We start from the raw sequence: 18,899 nt of genomic DNA on the forward strand, positions 1-18,899 counted from the left end.
TAAAAAACGGGTTGGGTCGTTTCAGTTTGGTATCAGAGCCCTTACGGTTCTAGGTTTGGGTTCATTAGGCTTTGTGCTGTAGATTTTTGGGATGTGCATGCTTTGATTGATTATGTGAGTTAGTCAATTGTATGTGGCATGGAGACCTAGAACATCCTCTTCGAGCCTACAGTGTGATTCCACGGTGAGTTTATATTTTTATGTCTGCTTAAATTGCGTGCTTAGCCTTCTGTTCATGGTAGTGTAGATGGTTAGAGAGGATACTGTTGCTGGTCGTGGTCGTGGATGCGGACGTGGTCGTGGTAGGGGCAGAGACCCAACAGTTAGTGATACTGTGGACCAGAGTGTGACAGCTGAGGGTGTTGGCGAGTCGCAAGGCCTTCAGGAGGGATTCATGAGTGTGGCCGGTGGGGGCGGTATTGGTGCTCAAGTGGCCGGTGATGCTAGGGTTTCGGGTGTGTGAGTCCCAGCAGATAAAGTCCCTGGAGTTGACTTTGCTGACTTGTTAGCACGGGTATTGGAGCGGTTGCCGGCAGTAGCACCGGCTCAGGCTCAGGTAGTGTCACCAGTGGTGGCGGAGGAGCGGCAGCCAGTGGCTGCAAATGAGGGAGCTCATTCCTGTTATGTGTCTATGCTGAGGGAAATGCGTAACATTGATATTGCGCGGTTTTTTGGTGGTACGGATTCTAGTGCTGCAGATGCGTGGAGGACGAGTGTGGAACGTAATTTCCAGACTCTTAGATGTCCTGAGGAGTTTTGGGATGACATAGGGGTCCACAACCTGATTGGTGATGCTCAGGTGTGGTGGAGATCAGTGGCTGCTAGGAGAGTGCAGAGGAAGATGACTTGGGCTGATTTCGTGGAGGAGTTCAACCACAAGTATTTTTTGAGAGAGGCATTAGACCGGTTGGAGGTACAGTTCCTTCAGTTTTCTCATGGGACATGGTCAGTGCAGGAGCTGGACTTAGAGTTTAGTCGACTTCTGTCTTATGGGGGTCGGGCGATGGAGTCTGAGGAGGATCAGATCAGGAGGTTCGTGAGGGCCATTCGTGATGATTTGAGGGTCCATTGTAGAGGGTGGAGTTATGCTTCGCGTGCAGAGCTGGTAGAGACTGCAGCAGAGATTGAGGAGGATATTCGGGCACAGGCAGTGACAGTTAGTCCAGCGATGCAACCTAGGAAGGCTCATCATCATGGAGGGCGGCAAGCCTGCGAAGGAAACCAAGAGGAAGTGGGAGGCTACACAGAGACCGAGTGGTACAGGGTGCTTTGGGTTTGGAAGCATGGATCATAAGGTAGCTAGCTGTCCCTAGAGGAGTACTCCGACGGCAGCAGTTCATGTATGCTATCATTGCAGGGAGATTGGGCACATCAAGCCCAAGTATCCCAAGTTGCAGCAGATGGCAGTGGCAGCAGTGCATCATGTGGTGCATCCTGGAGTGCAACAGGTGTCACAGATTGAGCAGGCGCCACGGGTGTACGCAATGGTCGAGACTAGTGGAACCAGTACCGGGGCGATCACATATATAATTTCTGGTACTTAACTTTGTGAATTTTAGTAGGATCAGATTTTATGTTTTGCCTGTGATAAAGTGTTAGGTTCTCAACACATGAGGTTTGTGTAGGGACCTTCTTAGTGGGCGGGTTTATGTCCCATGTTAAGTTTGATTCTGGAGCTACTCAAACCTTCATTACTTCGGAGTGCGCAGAGAGTATTGATATCTGAGGAGATCCCGGAGAGCGTGTGAGAGTTGTCAGAGTTGCGGGAGGCAAGTTTCTGAGGGTCATTGGGCGAGCGAGGGGAGTTGATATTCAGATTAGAGGAGAGTCATAGCCAGCGGATTTTCTTATCAGTCTAGTAGAGTTGAGCGTCCAGGAGGGAAGTTGGTTTTTGAGGAAGTTAGACTGACTTCAAGGAGTCTCGTGATCTCAGCCATGTAGGCTGGGAAGATGATCGAGAAGGGCCGTGAGACTTATTTGGTTACTATATTGATTCCAGGGTAAGTGGGGCAGTCTACGGTTAACGGTATTCGAGTTGTGGAGGAGTTTGAGGATGTGTTCCAGTCGTTGCAGGGATTACCACCATCTCGGTCTGATCCTTTCACGATTGAACTGGAACCGGGGACGACACTATTATCCAAGGCTCCTTACAGGATGGCTCCAGCAGAGATGGCAGAGCTGAAGAAGCGTTTAGAGGATTTGTTGGGCAAGGGATTCACCCGTCCTAGTGTATCACAGTGGGGAGCGCTGGTGTTATTTGTTAAAAAGAAGTAGTTTTCGCTTGTGTATTGATTATCGGGGTTTGAACCGAGTCACTGTGAAGAACAAGTACCCTCTTCCCAGGATCAGCTGAGAGGTGCTACTTGGTTCTCCAAGATAGATCTGGAGTCGTGTTATCATCAGATTCCGATAGATGAGGCAGATGTGAGGAAGACTGCATTCAGGACGAGGTATTAGCATTATAAGTTTGTGGTGATGCCTTTTGGGTTGAGTAACGCGCCAGCAGCGTTTATGAGATTGATGAACAGCATGTTTTAGGAGTTCTTGGATGTGTCTGTCATCATTTTCATTGACGACATCCTGGTTTATTCTAAGAGTTCTAAGGAGCATACAGTGCATTTGATGGCAGTTCTGGAGAAGCTGCAGGAGCAGAAGTTGTTTGCCAAGTTGAGCAAGTGTAGTTTTTGGCAGCGTGAGATGGATTTTCTGGGTCATATTGTTTCCGCAGAGGGAGTTTCTGTAGATCTAGAGAAGATTCAGGCTATCAGAGATTGGCCTAGATCGCAGAATGCCACGGACATCAGGACTTTTCTTAGTTTGGCAGGTTATTACAAGAGATTTGTGCAGGGCTTTGCAAGCAGAGCACGTCCGATGACTATGTTGACAGGGAAGGATGTTCCTTTTGTTTGGTCATACGAGTGCGAGGAGGGCTTTGCAAGCATGAAGGAGATGCTGACTACTACGCCAATATTGGCATTGCCGGAGCAGGGAGAACCCTATGTGGTTTATACTGATGCATCCAGAGTTGGTTTGGGGGTGTGTGTTGATGCAGCATGCGAAGGTAATTGCCTATGTTTCACGGCAATTGCGGAAGCATGAGGACAACTATCCTACTCATGATTTGGAGATGGTTGTTGTAGTTTTTGCCCTGAAGATTTGGAGATCTTATCTTTATGGTGCAAAAGTGCATGTGTTTACAGATCATAAGAGCCTGAAGAATATATCCACTCAGCCTGAGCTGAATTTGAGGCAAAGGCGTTGGATGGAGCTTGTGGCAGATTATGATTTGGAGATAGCCTACCACCCTGGTAAGGCTAACTTGGTTGCAGATGCTCTGAGTCGGGTGAGGGCAGCTTTGGCTCAGGAGCAGGACATGAAGTCTCTGGTATGAGAGATCAGTGCGTTTAGTATGTGTGCTATTTCTCAGGAGGCGTTGGGGTTTGGAGGCGGCTGATAGAGCAGATCTTCTGAGCAGGGTGCGGTTGGCTCAAGAGAATGATTTGGGCCTGTTGAATGCTTTAAAGGATGTTGATTCAAAGTATCAGGTTTCGGCTAATGGTACTATTTTGGTGCATGGGCTGATTTGTGTGCCCAAGGATGAGGAGTTGAGACAGGAGATCCTGAGAGAGGCTCATGCGAGCATGTTTTCTATTCATCTAGGAGCAACTAAGATGTACCGTGACCTCAAGAGGTACTATCACTGGGTTGGGATGAAGAAGGATGTAGCTAGTTGGATCGCGAGGTGAGATGTGTGTCAGCTATTGAAGGCTGAGCATCAGGTTCCAGGCTGGTTAATGAAGAGTCTCCCCATTCCAGAGTGGAAGTTAGTGTCTCGGACTTTTGATGCTATTTGGGTCATTGTGGACCGGTTGACTAAGTCGGCACATTTTCTGGCCATTAAGAAGACTGATGGAGCAGCGGTCTTGGCTAAGAAATATGTGAAGGAGATAGTCAGATTGCATGGGGTGCCAGCGATTATTGTGTCTGATAGAGATTCTAAGTTCACTTCGGTGTTCTAGAAGGCATTTCCGGCAGAGATGGGCACTAAGGTGCATATGAGTACAGCTTATCATCCCCAGACAGATGGGCAGTCAGAGAGGACGGTCCAGATGTTGGAGGATTTGCTGAGAATATGTGTGTTGGATTGGGGTGGCCATTGAGTGGATCACCTGTGCTTGGTAGAGTTTACTTACAAAAACAGTTATCAAGCGAGTATTGGGATGGCTCCTTATGAGGTTGGTAGGCCATGTCGTACACCGTTATGCTGGAGTCAGGTGGGGGAGAGGAGCATGTTTGGGGTGAGTTTTGTTCAGGAGACCTCAGAGAAGATTCGGGTTCTGAAGCTAAACATGAAGGAAGCTCAGGATCGGCAGAGGAGTTATGTCGATAGGAGGAGGAGAGATCTTGAGTTTCAAGTGGGAGACAGAGTGTACCTCAAGATGGCCATGTTGCGGGGTCCGAATAGTTCATTGACAGAGACTAAGTTGAGGTCGAGGTATATGGGTCTATTCAGAGTAATTCAGCGGGTGGGGGCGATAGCATATAGGCTTGAGTTGTCTGAGGATATGCGTGCGTTCCACAAGGTTTTTCATGTGTCGATGTTGCGGAAGTGTCTCCATGAGGATGATCGGTTTTTGGCTAAGATTCTTGAGGATCTTCAGCCTAACATGACTTTGGAGGCGAGACCAGTGAGGGTTCTCGAGAGAAGGATCAAGGAACTTTGGAAGAAGAAAATTCGTTTGATGAGAGTCCTATGGGACTGTGATTGTGTTGAGGAACAGACTTGGGAGTCAGAGGCGAGGATGAAGGCAAGGTTTAAGAAATTGTATGAGAAGCAGGCCGCGACTTGAGCTTGTCTAGCCTGGTCCCAGCTTTAGTCCGTGGCTGGAGCGGGAATGGAGTATTCCAACCCATCTCTCAGTTACTTTGTCGCTTAGGGGTGGTTAGTTGTGCAACTAAGTAACAAGATGAGGTGGTGTTCGGAAAACAAAATTTCTGTGAGGCGGTGGTTTTTGAGGGAAAATTTCCAAAAGTGGAATGTTCTAACAATGGAAAGTTTTATGGGAGTTAGAATTTGTCCATTTTTAGTGGTTGTGAGCCTTGGAGGGGCTTGTTTGGTCTTCGTGGTGGACTTTTGAGTCATTGTGCTCGTGTGTAGCGGCCTTTTGAGAAATTGTGTGACCTTCGTGGCGGGCTGTTTAGCCAATTGTGTGCCCTTTGTGGTGGGTTGTTTAGCCAATTGTGTGGCTTTTATGGCAGGTTGTTTAGCCAATGTTGTCTGTTTAGGCAATCCTTCGGGATGTGTGGTCTTCATGACGGTCCTTCGGGACGCACTACAAGATATACGGCTTCTTACGTTAGTTTTTTCAATATCTCACGTTGGTAATAAACCGACTTAAATATATACACGTCGGTTACGAAAGCGACATAACATTCATCGACGTAAAAAAATTTTACGTCGGATTTCAAATCGGCGTTATGTTTAGCGACGAAAATTTAGCGTCAGTTGTTGAAATAGTAACGTCAGTTAACATCCGACACTATCCAATCACTGATTATATACTATTATTTATTATATTTGTATCAAATAAACATAAAATTCAATTTAAATTAAACTTTGAAACAGCAACTTATCCATATAAAATTTAATTAATAAAAAATGTAGTTTGTACATAAAAACATCAATATCATGGTTGTAAAAAAGAAAAATATATATATCATGGAAAATACAAAATACATAACATAATTAATTAAAACTAGAGCCTTGCTATTTGTCTGAATTCTGTAGCTTAAAAAACAGCAACACGGTGTGCAGCTCTTCCAAATTCAAACCAGAGCTCTGGTAAGATCTGAAATCAATCATAAAAACAGTCTTATAAATCATGAGCAGCTTAAGAATCAAACCAAATCCAAAATGCAATTCTGATTTCATGAGCACTTTAAGAAGTAATGATAACTTGCTCTATCATACTATTTATTGCTTTAAATGAAAACATATAGATAAAAGGACAATACTAATACATATCTCATGAAATAAATATACGCCTAAAGATTACAGAACACTTGTACCTTTTTACGGAGAAGGTTGGCTTCATAGAAGTTTCACGCAGATGCAGAGACCAACCTATTTCGAAAATCACCATGCTACAATGTTCAACAATTCAACAACACCATAGAAAATATAAGATCATCCCATCTCCAACTCCTATATCAACCAATTTCTAGCTCAGTTCTTCATGCTAATACCATAAATATGTACCTTGGAAAACGCCACGCTTAGCCTCCCAAATTGCATGACATATGTGTCTTGTGAGTTCATCATGACGTGCCCAACACCTCATTATATATCCATCAAGACTTCCTAATCATCATAGGAGAAGATTTCCAAATTTCATAAGAAAAAAGTCTTTTTATTTTTTGCTATTTTCCTTTTCCTTGTAAATTAAACTCCAATTTAATCAACCAAAGAAATAGTAGTTTTCCTCTTCAATTCATCCTCAAACCGTCGTTCAATATTGTTTTCTAAAACCTTCTAGAAATTTCTCAGGCAAATAAAACAACAACAATCATGTATCACTTCTTGTATCACACAAACACTACTTCATACAAACATGTATCACTTCTTGTATCATAAAAACAGAAAGCTCTCTAGGGTTCTATCCTTTATGCATCAGCTCTCTTGCCTTTCTAGGACGTGCCCAACACCTCATTATATATCTATCAAGACTTCCTAATCACCACAGGAGAAGATTTCCAAATTCCATATGAAAAAATCTTTTCCTTTTTGCTATTTTCCTTTTCCTTTTAAAACTTCAATTTAATCAACCAAAGAAATAATAGTTTTCCTCTTTAATTCATCCTCAAACCGTCCTTCAAAATTGCCTTCTCAAACCTTCTAGAAACTTCTCAGGCACATAAAACAACAATAATCTTGTATCACTTCTTGTATCACACAGACACTACTTCAGACAAACCTGTATCACTTCTTGTATCACACAAACACTACTTTAGACAGACCAATACATCTTCAGATATAGTTTGGAGTCTTGCAAGGGCAGCAGAAGTAGCAACGCTACCAGGTTTGCATATCAATGATCTGCTTGAGGCAATTTTAGAAAGTACTACTAAGCATAAAGGTTTTAGTGGTGAAATCAAAATAATCAATAGAAAAATAATATCATACAAATTTAAGATTATAAATATGATAGGAAGAGGTGAAAGAAGTGAAGGATTACGGAGCTCTGGTAGTTTCATAAGTAAGAAACGAAGAAAACATTCATCTTCAACCAATGTACTTGAGACAATAATATGGCTTGGATGGTCTACTAGAATTCCAAAAGCTCGTTAGTTGAAAGAGGAGAGACATAGTGAAAAGAAGAAGCTGAGAGTTTCGGTACCAGCAAGAAACTACATACTACAATTATTGGAAGTGAAAACAGATGTTAAAACAGGAGTCACAGGTGATAGAGGTTATTGCATAGAAGTTTTTGAGACGTCAATTCGACCTCTCAATTATGAACTGGAGTACATACCTTGGCCTGTTGCATTTAAATACCATGAGTACAATGCACTAGTGTACGCAATCTATGACCAGGTAAAAATTTACATATTTGAAAGTTTTATATTTACTGTCCATCATTGGAGTTATTTACATATATATATTAGACTTTCTTATTTTGTTTTGTTAATTCTTCCACAAAAGGACAAGTATGACGTAGCTGTTGTGGCTGATAATAGGTCTACATATGTAGATTTTACATTACCATTCACTGATATTGGCCTCACAGTTGTGGCTGCCAAAGACAAAAGCATGTGGATTATTTTTAATCCTTTGACACTTAGTCGTTGGCTAACAATCATAGCTTTTTTTATCTTGACCGGGGTTGTAATTTGATTGATAGAGCGGCACGATAACACTGATTTCCAACGCTCTTATGTCCACCAAATTGGAACATTGCTAAGTTTTGGGTTCTTGACCCTTGTCTTCGCTCATCGTAAGTAGGAGAAATCTAATTTACATTCTTAATTTTGCCTATCACAAAAACTCTTAACAAAACTCACACCCCTTTTCGATTGTAACACCCCGACCGCCACCTGTAAGACCCCGACCCTAAAAATCTACACTCGGACATACTGACCGATAAAAATTTCTTAGGGCCTATGAATTCTACTCGATCATTTAACAAGACTTAACAGCGGATATATATAACAGATGACATAACTTAAAGGAAATACGGATTCATTAACAATAAGAGATTCGATTCATAGTTAACAATAACAACTTGTCCCATGCATGGAAATAATGAAACTTATAAAAATAAACACCATGAATAAATCTACCCAAATCCACCATCCTCTTTCCTCGCTTGCCTCCGTCACACGAGCTGGTCAGCCACTATAATCCTGATCATCGGACCTTTCTTTTCCTGTGTCCATTAAAAGGAGGCGTAAGCAAACTAAGTTTACTTAGTGGAGCGGTCATCCCGTCTCACTAGGCTCAGTTCAACGATCTCAAACTAACACAGGGTATATTCTAATCAAGTCACGCAAGTCAAACAATTCCCATGGGACAGTTGCCTAAATCGTTTAGACCAACCACCATTCATATTGCAATAGAACACATAAACCATAAAAGACAAGCAATCAACGAGATTAAATAAACCACGGGTCAAGAGAATCAACCATGGAACTAGGCCACAGTCACGCACTCACCTTCGGTATCGACCTAAGGTATTGAACTCTCGGTTCCTATGCTCGGATCTGATCCCTGCTTCTATACGGACAGATCGACACCATTAATATCCGAGATACATCCATAACCATCGACAGATCAAGGTGGAAGGACACTTACCGTTCCTTTCTCGACTTGTACGTAGGATCTTTCGGTTTAAGCTTCGATGGAACTCTTCTCTCTCTCTCTTGCAGCGGCTCTCGGATGCTTATGTGAAACTAGAGAAATTCTAAGGGTTCCGTCCCTTATATAGGTTCGACGAAACCGCCCTAAGTTGCCTTAGAACGATAAGTCTCATCGTCCCTAACTTCCCTTATTTCTCGCATCTATCCTTATCTGATCACCTTTCCTTTTACCGCGAGTTTCCATTTCTCTCGGGTTTCCTTACCCGTGAGTCGGCTTAATCTTCGCACGATTACCGAGTCCTTTAGGCCACGCATTGGCCCATCGTCCAATCGATCCATCCTAGTCCATCGGCCCGATCCATCGTTCACAGATGCAATCATTTCAGGATAGTTTACTTCACTATCACTATCACTTCACTATCACTATCACTATACTATCACTATCACCATGACTAGGACTTTCGTTCCTAGTTCTACTCGGATTGTCTCTCGGACTAAGTACCAAACCTCTCATCTATTTATTCGGCAACTTACAGACTTGCATCGTCCGAACCAAAGATTCATCCAGGAACTTGCAAGCCTGAATGATCTAACACTATAAACTTGGGTTTCCATTTCTTCAGTTCGAACGCCTGTTCACTTACTTCAGTAGTCTCGAACTCTCCCTTTCCATACCAATCTCCTTAACTTATCGATTTCTATCGTCGGCTTCTACCGTTGCTGACTTCCGCATTCTATCGGCAATCCTCGATACCAAGTATCGGCAACTATCGGCAATCCTCGATACCAAGTATCGGCAACTATCGGTAATCCTCGATACCAAGTATCGGCAACTATCGACAATCCTCGATACCAAGTATCGGCAACTCTCGACTCTGTCTACCGGTATTCCTCGATACTGAGTATCGGTATCTCTCAGCACTAGCTCTCGGTAACTCTCAATACTGACTCTCGGTCATTCTCGGCACTAGTTCTCGGTAACTCTCGATACTGACTCTCGGTTATTCTTGGCACTAGTTCTTGGTAACTCTTGGTACTACCGCTATCGAGGTTCCGGGTCGTTACATTTTTCCCCTACTTAGGACTGATTTGTCCTCGAATCTTTGCTTTCCTTACGAGGGACTTCTCTCTTGTCGAACCACTTCTTGAAGTTCACCTTCATAACTTCTTCTGGTTCCCAAGTCGTTTCTTCTATTCCTTCACAATCCCATACGACTTGAATCAACTTTGTCTTCGTCTTCTTATGTGGACCTCTCATCTTCGTACCAGTTATCCGAACTGGCCGACCGATGATGGTCATATTCACTTGAAGGTCGGGTGGGGGTTCGGAGATTACATTTTCCCGTCCCGTGATGCACTTCCTTAGCATCGACACATGAAACACCGGATGAAGAGCTGACATAGTCGGAGGTAATTCCGACTTGTAAGCCATCGGACCAATCCTTTCCAGGATTCGATACGGTCCTATGTATCGAGGTGTTAACTTAGTGTTCAACGCTACTCGATCCTTGCCCTTATAAGTCACGGTTTTGAGATAAACCATATCTCCAACCTGAAATTCCAACTCTCTTTGGCGCTTGTCCGCATAACTTTTCTGTCTATCTTGGGCTTCTTTCATTTTCAGCTTCAAGATCTTGATCTTCTCAGTGGTTTCGTCCACGAAGTCTTGGCCATAAACACTCTGCTCCCCTACTTGTGTCCAACACAAGGGTGTTCGGCAAGGTTGACCGTATAATGCTTCGTACGGTGACATACCTATACTAGCGTGGAAGCTGTTATTGTAGGCGAACACCGCTAACGGTAGATGCCTTACCCAATTATCTCCCCAATCCAAAACACTTGCTCGCAAAAGATCCTCAAGCGTCTGTATAGTGCGTTCGGACTGTCCGTCCGTTTGCGGATGGTTGGCCGTACTCATGTCCTTTCGCGCCCCAAAACGCTTTTGTAAGGCCTTCCATTATCCTGAGGTAAACTTCGAGTCTCTATCTGACACTATGCTCGCAGGTACACCATGCAACCGTACTATCTCTTGTACGTACACCTCGGCCAATTTCTCGGCCCCGTCCTTTTTGTTAATGGCCAAGAAATGAGCCGATTTGGTCAGTCGATCCACGACCACCCATATGGCGTCCTTCTTGTCACACGGTGGCAAGCTCGTGACAAAGTACATGGTTATCATGTCCCATTTCCACTCGGGTATCGGTAAGCTTTGCAACAAACCGCCCTGGACCTGATGCTCTGCCTTAACTCTCTGACATGTCAGACAGGTTGCAACCCATTCTGCCACATCTCTCTTCAAGCCCGACCAATGGTAGTACCTCTTCAAGTCTTGGTACATTTTGGTGGATCCGAGGTGGATCGCTAATTGAGACTGATGTGCCTCCCTAAGGATTTCGGTACGCAAATCCTTGTCCAAAGGGACACAAACTTGTCCTTTAACCAAAATAGTACCGTTATTTGCGGTCTCGTACTCGGTTCCGTCCACCTTGGACAACCGTATCAGCTCTGCATCTTTCTCCTGTGCTATCCGTACCTTCGTTAGCATGTCTGCTTGGTTCGCGGCCCCAAGGCCTAACAGTTCCAGATTCCATCAGTGCATTCAACCGCAAGGTTCTGATCATACCGACTAAGTTCTTCACTTCTCTTTCAGCACTAAAGCCGACCCTCTCCTACTCCAGGCGTCCGCTACTAGGTTGGCTTTACCCGGATGGTAACTGATTTTCAAGTCGTAGTCCGCGACTAGTTCCATCCATCTACGTTGTCGTAGGTTCAGTTCCAACTGAGTGAAGATGTATTGTAAGCTCTTGTGGTCCGTGTATATTTGCACCTTACCACCGTAAAAGTAGGACCTCCAAATCTTTAGTGCAAACATTACGGCCGCCATTTCCAAATCGTGGGTTGGGTAATTCGCTTCATGCTTCCTCAACTATCTAGAAGCATAAGCGATTACCTTCGCGTTCTGCACGAGTACGCATCCTAATCCTCGACCAGACGAGTCCGTGTATACTACATACGCTTCATCCGGTTCCGGTAGTGCCAACACCGGTGCACTAGTCAACATATCCTTAAGTCGCGCGAAACTCTTCTCACACTCGGCCGACCATACATACGGTTCGTCCATCCCCGTTAGCTTGGTCAGCGGCTGTGCCATACTTGCGAATCCTTTCACGAATCGTCGATAATATCCGGCCAGTCCTAGGAAGCTTATGATTTCCAAGGCGTTCTGCGGTCTGGGCCACTCCGCTATGGACCGAATATTTTCCTGATCCACAGATACTCCCTTGTCCGATACTACATGTCCTAAGAACCCGATTTCCCGTTTCCAGAAGCTGCACTTGCTCAGTTTGGCGAATAGCTTCTGCTCCTTTAACTTTTCCAACACTTTCCTCAAATGCGCGGCATGCTCTTCTTTACTCTTCGAGTAAACCAAGATGTCATCTATGAACACAATCACAAACTCGTCCAAGTACTCTCAGAATACATTGTTCATGAGTTTCATGAATGCTGCCGGGGCGTTGGTTAACCCAAACGGCATGACCACGAATTCGTAATGGTCGTACCTTGTTCTAAAGGCTGTCTTCCATATATCGGACTCTTCTATCGGAATTTGGTGATATCCCGAAGCCAAATCAATCTTTGAGAAATATGTGGCTCCCCGAAGTTGATCTAACAACTCGTCAATCCTCGGTAAAGAATACGGATTCTTCACCGTCACCTTTTTCAATCCTCGGTAATCTATGCAAAGTTGAAAGGTACCGTCCTTCTGCTTCACAAAAAGTACCGGTGCACCCCATGGTGAGCTACTCGGCCTCACGAATCCCTTCTCCATCATTTCCCCCAATTGTTTCTTTAGCTCGGCCATCTCCGCTGGTGCCATGCAATACGGGGCTCTAGATATCGGAGCCGTACCAGGTTCCAATTTGATAGTGAACGGGTCTGACCGTGCTGGTGGTAATCCGGACAGAGGTCTGAACACGCTCTCATATTCTCATACCACCGGTATCTCTTGTAGTTCTGTACCCGTACCCACTTCCTCTATCATGATCGAAGCCAAATATGCCTCGCACCCATTACTAATCAATTATTTGGCCTGTGCTGCCCAGACTAGCAAATTTCTCGACAATGGCCTGATGCCCTGATATCCTACCATTCCCTTAGCAGTCTCAAACAATACTCGCCCGCGGTAGCAGTTTAAGTGGGCCTTGTGTTTGCTTAGCCAATCCATGCCCAGTATCACATCGTGTGCCTTCACTCGACATATTACCAAGTCTGCCGGCATATCCATGCCGCACACCATGACCGAGATGTTATGTACCACTCCGTACATCATCATCACTTGGCCGCCCGCTGCCTGTACTAAACCAAAATGATCTCCGGGTTCCTTCCGGAAACACCCTTTCCCAATCATATTCGGACTCACAAAACAATGCGTAGCCCCGGTGTCAAACATCATATGCATTTCCACACCGCCCATAAGTAAGGTCCCTACACAATTCTGCTCGCTAAGAACATATCCACACAATACACACACGCACACACAATATTCACGCAAAAATTCCACTAAGGTGAGTATCAAAACTTACCAGTGATCTGCTATGAAGTGCTCGCTTCCACCTGCCCGTCCGCGATCGAATACACCCTAGGCATAATCGCCGGCCGTTTCGGCGTTGGTGGCAACGGCAGCACCTCGCTGGCCCGTTTCTGCCCTTGCGTTCCCAACTACGGACAGTTTGGCCGGATGTGACCCGCATGCCCACATTGGTAGCACACTCGTGTGTCGCTTCCCTTGTTTGGACAGTTGCTAGCCATGTGATCTTTCCCACCGCAAGCAAGACAAGTACCGAGTAAACGTCGACACTGTCCCGAGTGCCTCTTTCGGCAAGTTGGACACACACACACACTGCCCGAAGCCTTACTCGTAGGTTTCCGACTCCCAGTCTGCTTACTCTCGGTTCCCGGTTCAGCTTTTACCATCAGCGCATACTGCACCACAGTTCCTCCAGGGTGTTGCTGAGCTTCCTCGGCCAGTCCGTCCTCCAACATGGCCGCCTTTTCAACCAGCTCAGCAAGACTCCTGAAGTTCCGAATCATACACCGGTTGCGGACATCCACTCTCATGCCTCGCAAGAACCGACGAATCTGCACTTGCTCGTCCACCATCTCATTCCCACCGTACCTCTTGAGCCGATTGAACTCGGTCTCATACTCTCGCATGGTCCGGTTCTCCTGTCTCGAATCGAGGAATTCCGACTCAAGACGGTCGATAGCTTCCTGCGAAAAGTACTTCGCAAGGAACATACCGCGAAAAGCCTCCTATGAGTAATTCGGATTGGCCATACGGCTCACCATGCCTGTCCACCACGCATGGGTTCCCCGGACAGGTAGTGGGTAGCGATGTCCTTCCGATACTCCATCGGACAACGCACAGAGTCGAAGTTCCTCTCGAGGCGACTTCTCCATTCATCAGCCTCGGTAGGATTCGCTCCACCACTAAAATACTGCGTACCCAACTTTAGCATGTGGTCCATGATAGTCAAGTACGAAGGAGCTGCCACCATTGGCACCACGTTAGGTACAGGCGGGTTTGCGACCTGTGGTGGTGTCATTTGGTTCAGTATCTGGACCAAGGTCTCCAATACTTGTCTCATCCCCACGTTCGCAGTCGCATTAGCCCCCGTACCCACTGTTGGCGTATCTCCTGTACCAACTCCACGGGTTCCCTGCTCTCCGGTTTCCGTACCGGTCCTCGCACCTACTAGCCCAGTGTTCACCCCGGCTGTGTTCGGTGCATCCTCAACATTCCCTCCGACTCCTGGTCTAGCCGAGGTATTAGCCGAGTTACGAGTGTTGGGTGCTATCTGAAATACCATAACCGATTCTAAGTTAGTGTCCAAACCAACTTAGTCTTTCGCACCCTATAAACTATACATGACCAGTCTTACTGTAAGACGTTCTTGGCAAGGAAGGATGGCTTTTTAGTAACAATAACCCATGAACCCTTTATATGAACATGTCCTAGAACTATAACCGTGCTCTGATACCAAATGTAAGACCCCGATCCTAAAAATCCACACTCGGACATACTGACCGATAAAAATTTCTTAGGGCCTATGAATTCTACTCGATCATTTAACAAGACTTAACAGCGGATATATATAACAGATGACATAACTTAAAGGAAATACGAATTCATTAATAATAAGAGATTCGATTCATTGTTAACAATAACAACTTGTCCCATGCATGGAAATAACAAAACTTATAAAAATAAACACCATGAATAAATCTACCCAAAGCCACCATCCTCTTTCCTCCCTTGCCTCCATCACACGAGCTGGTCAACCATTATAATTCTGGTCATCGGACCTTTCTTTTCCTGCGTCCATTAAAAGGAGGCAAAAGCAAACAAAGTTTACTTAGTGGAGCGGTCATCCCGTCTAACTAGGCTCAGTTCAACGATCTCAAACTAACACAGGGTATATTCCAATCAAGTCACGCAAGTCAAACAATTCCCATGGGATAGTTGCCTAAATCGTTTAGACCAACCACCATTCATATTGCAATAGAACACATAAACCATAAAAGACAAGCAATCAACGAGATTAAATAAACCACGGGTCAAGAGAATCAACCATGGAACTAGGCCACAGTCACGCACTCACCTTTGATATCGACTTAAGGTATTGAACTCTCGGTTCCTATGCTCGGATCTGATCCCCGCTTCTACACGGACAGATCGACACCATTAATATCCTGATACATCCATAACCATCGACGGATCAAGGTGGAAGGACACTTACCGTTCCTTTCTCAACTTGGACGTAGGATCTTTCGGCTTAAGCTTCGACGGAACTCTTCTCTCTCTCTCTTGCGGCGGCTCTCGGATGCTTATGCAAAACTAGAGAAATTCTAAGGATTCCGTCCCTTATATAGGATCGACAAAACCGCCCTAAGTTGCCTTAGAGTGATAAGTCTCATTGCCCCTAACTTCCCTTATTTCTCGCATCTATCCTTATCCGATCACCTTTCCTTTTACTACGAGTTTCCATTTCTCTTGGGTTTCCTTACCCGTGAGTCGGCTTAATCTTCGAAAGATTACCGAGTCCTTTAGGCCACCCATCGGCCCATCGTCCAATCAATCCATCTTCGTCCATCGGCCCGATCCATCGTTCACCGATGCAATCATTTATGGATAGTCTACTTCACTATCACTATCACTTCACTATCACTATCACTTACTATCACTATCACTTCACTATCACCATCACTAGGACTTTTGTTCCTAGTTCTACTCGGGTTGTCTCTCGGACTAAGTACCGAACCTCTCATCTATTTATTCGGCAACTTACAGACCTGCATCGTCCGAACCAAAGATTCATCCAGGAACTTGCAAGCCTGAATGATCTAACACTGTAAACTTGGGTTTCCATTTCTTCAGTTCAAACGTCTGTTCACTTATTTCAGTAGTCTCGAACTCTCCATTTCCATACCAATCCCCTTAACTTATCGAGTTCTATCGTCAGCTTCTACCGTTGCTGACTTTCACATTCTATTGGCAATCCTCGATACCAAGTATCGGCAACTATTGGCAATCCTCGATACCAAGTATCAGCAACTATCAGCAATCCTCGATACCAAGTATTGGCAACTATCGGCAATCCTCGATACCAAGTATCGGCAACTCTTGGCTCTTTCTACCGGTATTCCTCGATACTGAGTATCAGTATCTCTCGGCACTAACTCTCGATAACTCTCGATACTGACTCTCGGTCATTCTCGGCACTAGTTCTCGGTAACTCTCGATACTGACTCTCGCTCATTCTCGGCACTAGTTCTCGGTAACTCTCGGTACTACCGCTACCGAGGTTCCCGGTCGTTACACCACCTCTTAGTGGGCTCCATGTCCAATCCCAGTCTATTGGCCCACTTTTCTTAATGGGCCTCACGTTCTCTAACTAGGCCCGTGAGCTCATCCATATCCGATGACCGGTTTGCTACGTTTGGGAGGCTTCAAAGACTTGTTACCGTCCCTACAAATCACCACATGATCTTTTCTGTATTTTGTCCTCACTCGCACAGTTCCGACAGTCACTTCCCAGAAGGTCACCCATCCTGAGACTACTCCAGCTCAAGCATGCTTAACTCTGGAGTTCTCTCAGGCCCATTGACAAAAAAAGGTAAGTGCACTTTAGTGACATAGGTGGCCAAATCAATTCTTTTAAACCTCTCCGCAAGCCAAGGTGTCACAATTCACCCCTACTAACAGATCGCAACGTCCTAGTTGCGCACCAAGACCTTCACCCAGACATTGTGAGCCCACTCGACTCCACACTCGTCTGGGTTCGCCTCTGATACCACTTGTAACGTCCCGACCGCCACCGCTTAGTGGGCCCCATGTCCAATCCCAGTATATGGGCCCACTTTCCTTAATGGACCTCATGTCCTCTCACTAGGCCCGTGAGTCCATCCATATCCGACGGCTGGTTTGCTACGTCTGGGAGGTTTTAAAGACTTGTTATCGTCCCTACAAATCACCACATGATCTTCCCGGAAGGTCACCCATCCTGATACTACTCCAGCTAAAGCACGATTAGCTCTGGAGTTCTCTCTGGCCTCTTGACCAAAAAAATAAGTGCACTTTGGTGACATAGGTGGCCAAATCAATTTTTTTAAACCTCTCCACAAGCCAGGGTGTCACATCGATCATCTTCCCTGCATGCATGGTCGAGATCAAGAGACCCCCGAAGTCGGTCTCACTCCCTCAAAAGCCAACTTTCCTTCTAGACGCTCAAAGACCAATCTACCCTGATGACAATCTAGATGTACCCTATGACGATGTAACCAATCCATCCCCAAGATAACATCATACAACTCCACATGGATGATAATCAAATCTGCTGGCCTCGACTCCCTTGCAATCTGAATATCAACACTCCTCTCCCGTCCAAGGACTCTCTGAAACTCACCTTTCGCGACTCTGAGAATGTCCGCTCGCTCTCCAAGATCTCCTCTGATAGTGGTTAAAAATATTATTGTATGGATGTTATATATTTGAGATGATTAATGTCATATGTTTCCGCTGTGCACGTTATTAGATGTTGGTTTATTATTGGTATTTTGGTTGGATAGTAATGTGTGGATTGTTGGTTTAATTAAGTAATATGGAATGCTTAATTTTATATTATTATTATTATAAAAAAAAAACAGGTCGGGTTATTTCATGATCAAGGATTTTGCGAAACTTGTCTTCATGGTCGAATCCACTTTGGCCCTGACAGATGTTTTAAACATTGTAAAATCTTCAAAAGTTGAAAATCCCTTTAAAGAACTCATGGAGTCTTTATCTCTAATTTTTAGTGCTTACATTGTTGTATGTTGTATCAACTCATCTCTTTTTGAGGTTTTGATTTGAATGGAAGTTTCTTGTTTGAAAAAAAAAAACAAAATGCGTCTAGTACGGTACAAAACTAATAACAATAAAGCAACATACTCTTTTTTTTGGGTTTTAAAGCACCATATTCTGTTAGAAATAACATCTCAATCAAAGTCAGAATAACATATTATTTAAACCGTTGAGCTCGTCTGGAGGAATATAACCTCGTTGGTGCGTTTGGAGAGCTTGCGACTTGCGACCAAAACTGACAGTTTTTTTTGTTTTTTTTTAATAAAACCTACGTAATTTTCATATATACAAGTGAATTAAATAACATTTTCACAAATTTAATGGCACATGTTGCGCTCTCCTGATATCCCAACACTACAAGTGTAATTTGTTTACAACGATGCTCTTAAGTCTTATCTAATGTTTTAGATATAGTCAATGATGTTGCAGATGTACATAGGTATACACGACGACATCTCTACATTTCAACTACTAGCTCCGTTGCTCGTTCCTTTTTAGCGTTTTGATCGGACAATTTAACAAACCACTATATCACAAACCTAAAAAAAAAAAAATGTAAAACCATCTTTACTATTCGTTCTGTTTCAATATGTTTTAGAGATTTTTCTGTTTCACTCTATTGTTATTTTTTACAGGTTTT

The sequence above is a fragment of the Camelina sativa genome, chromosome 2, assembly GCF_030686135.1.
Source record: "Camelina sativa cultivar CO46 ecotype springtype chromosome 2, ASM3068613v1".
In the NCBI taxonomy this organism is placed as follows: Eukaryota; Viridiplantae; Streptophyta; class Magnoliopsida; order Brassicales; family Brassicaceae; genus Camelina; species Camelina sativa.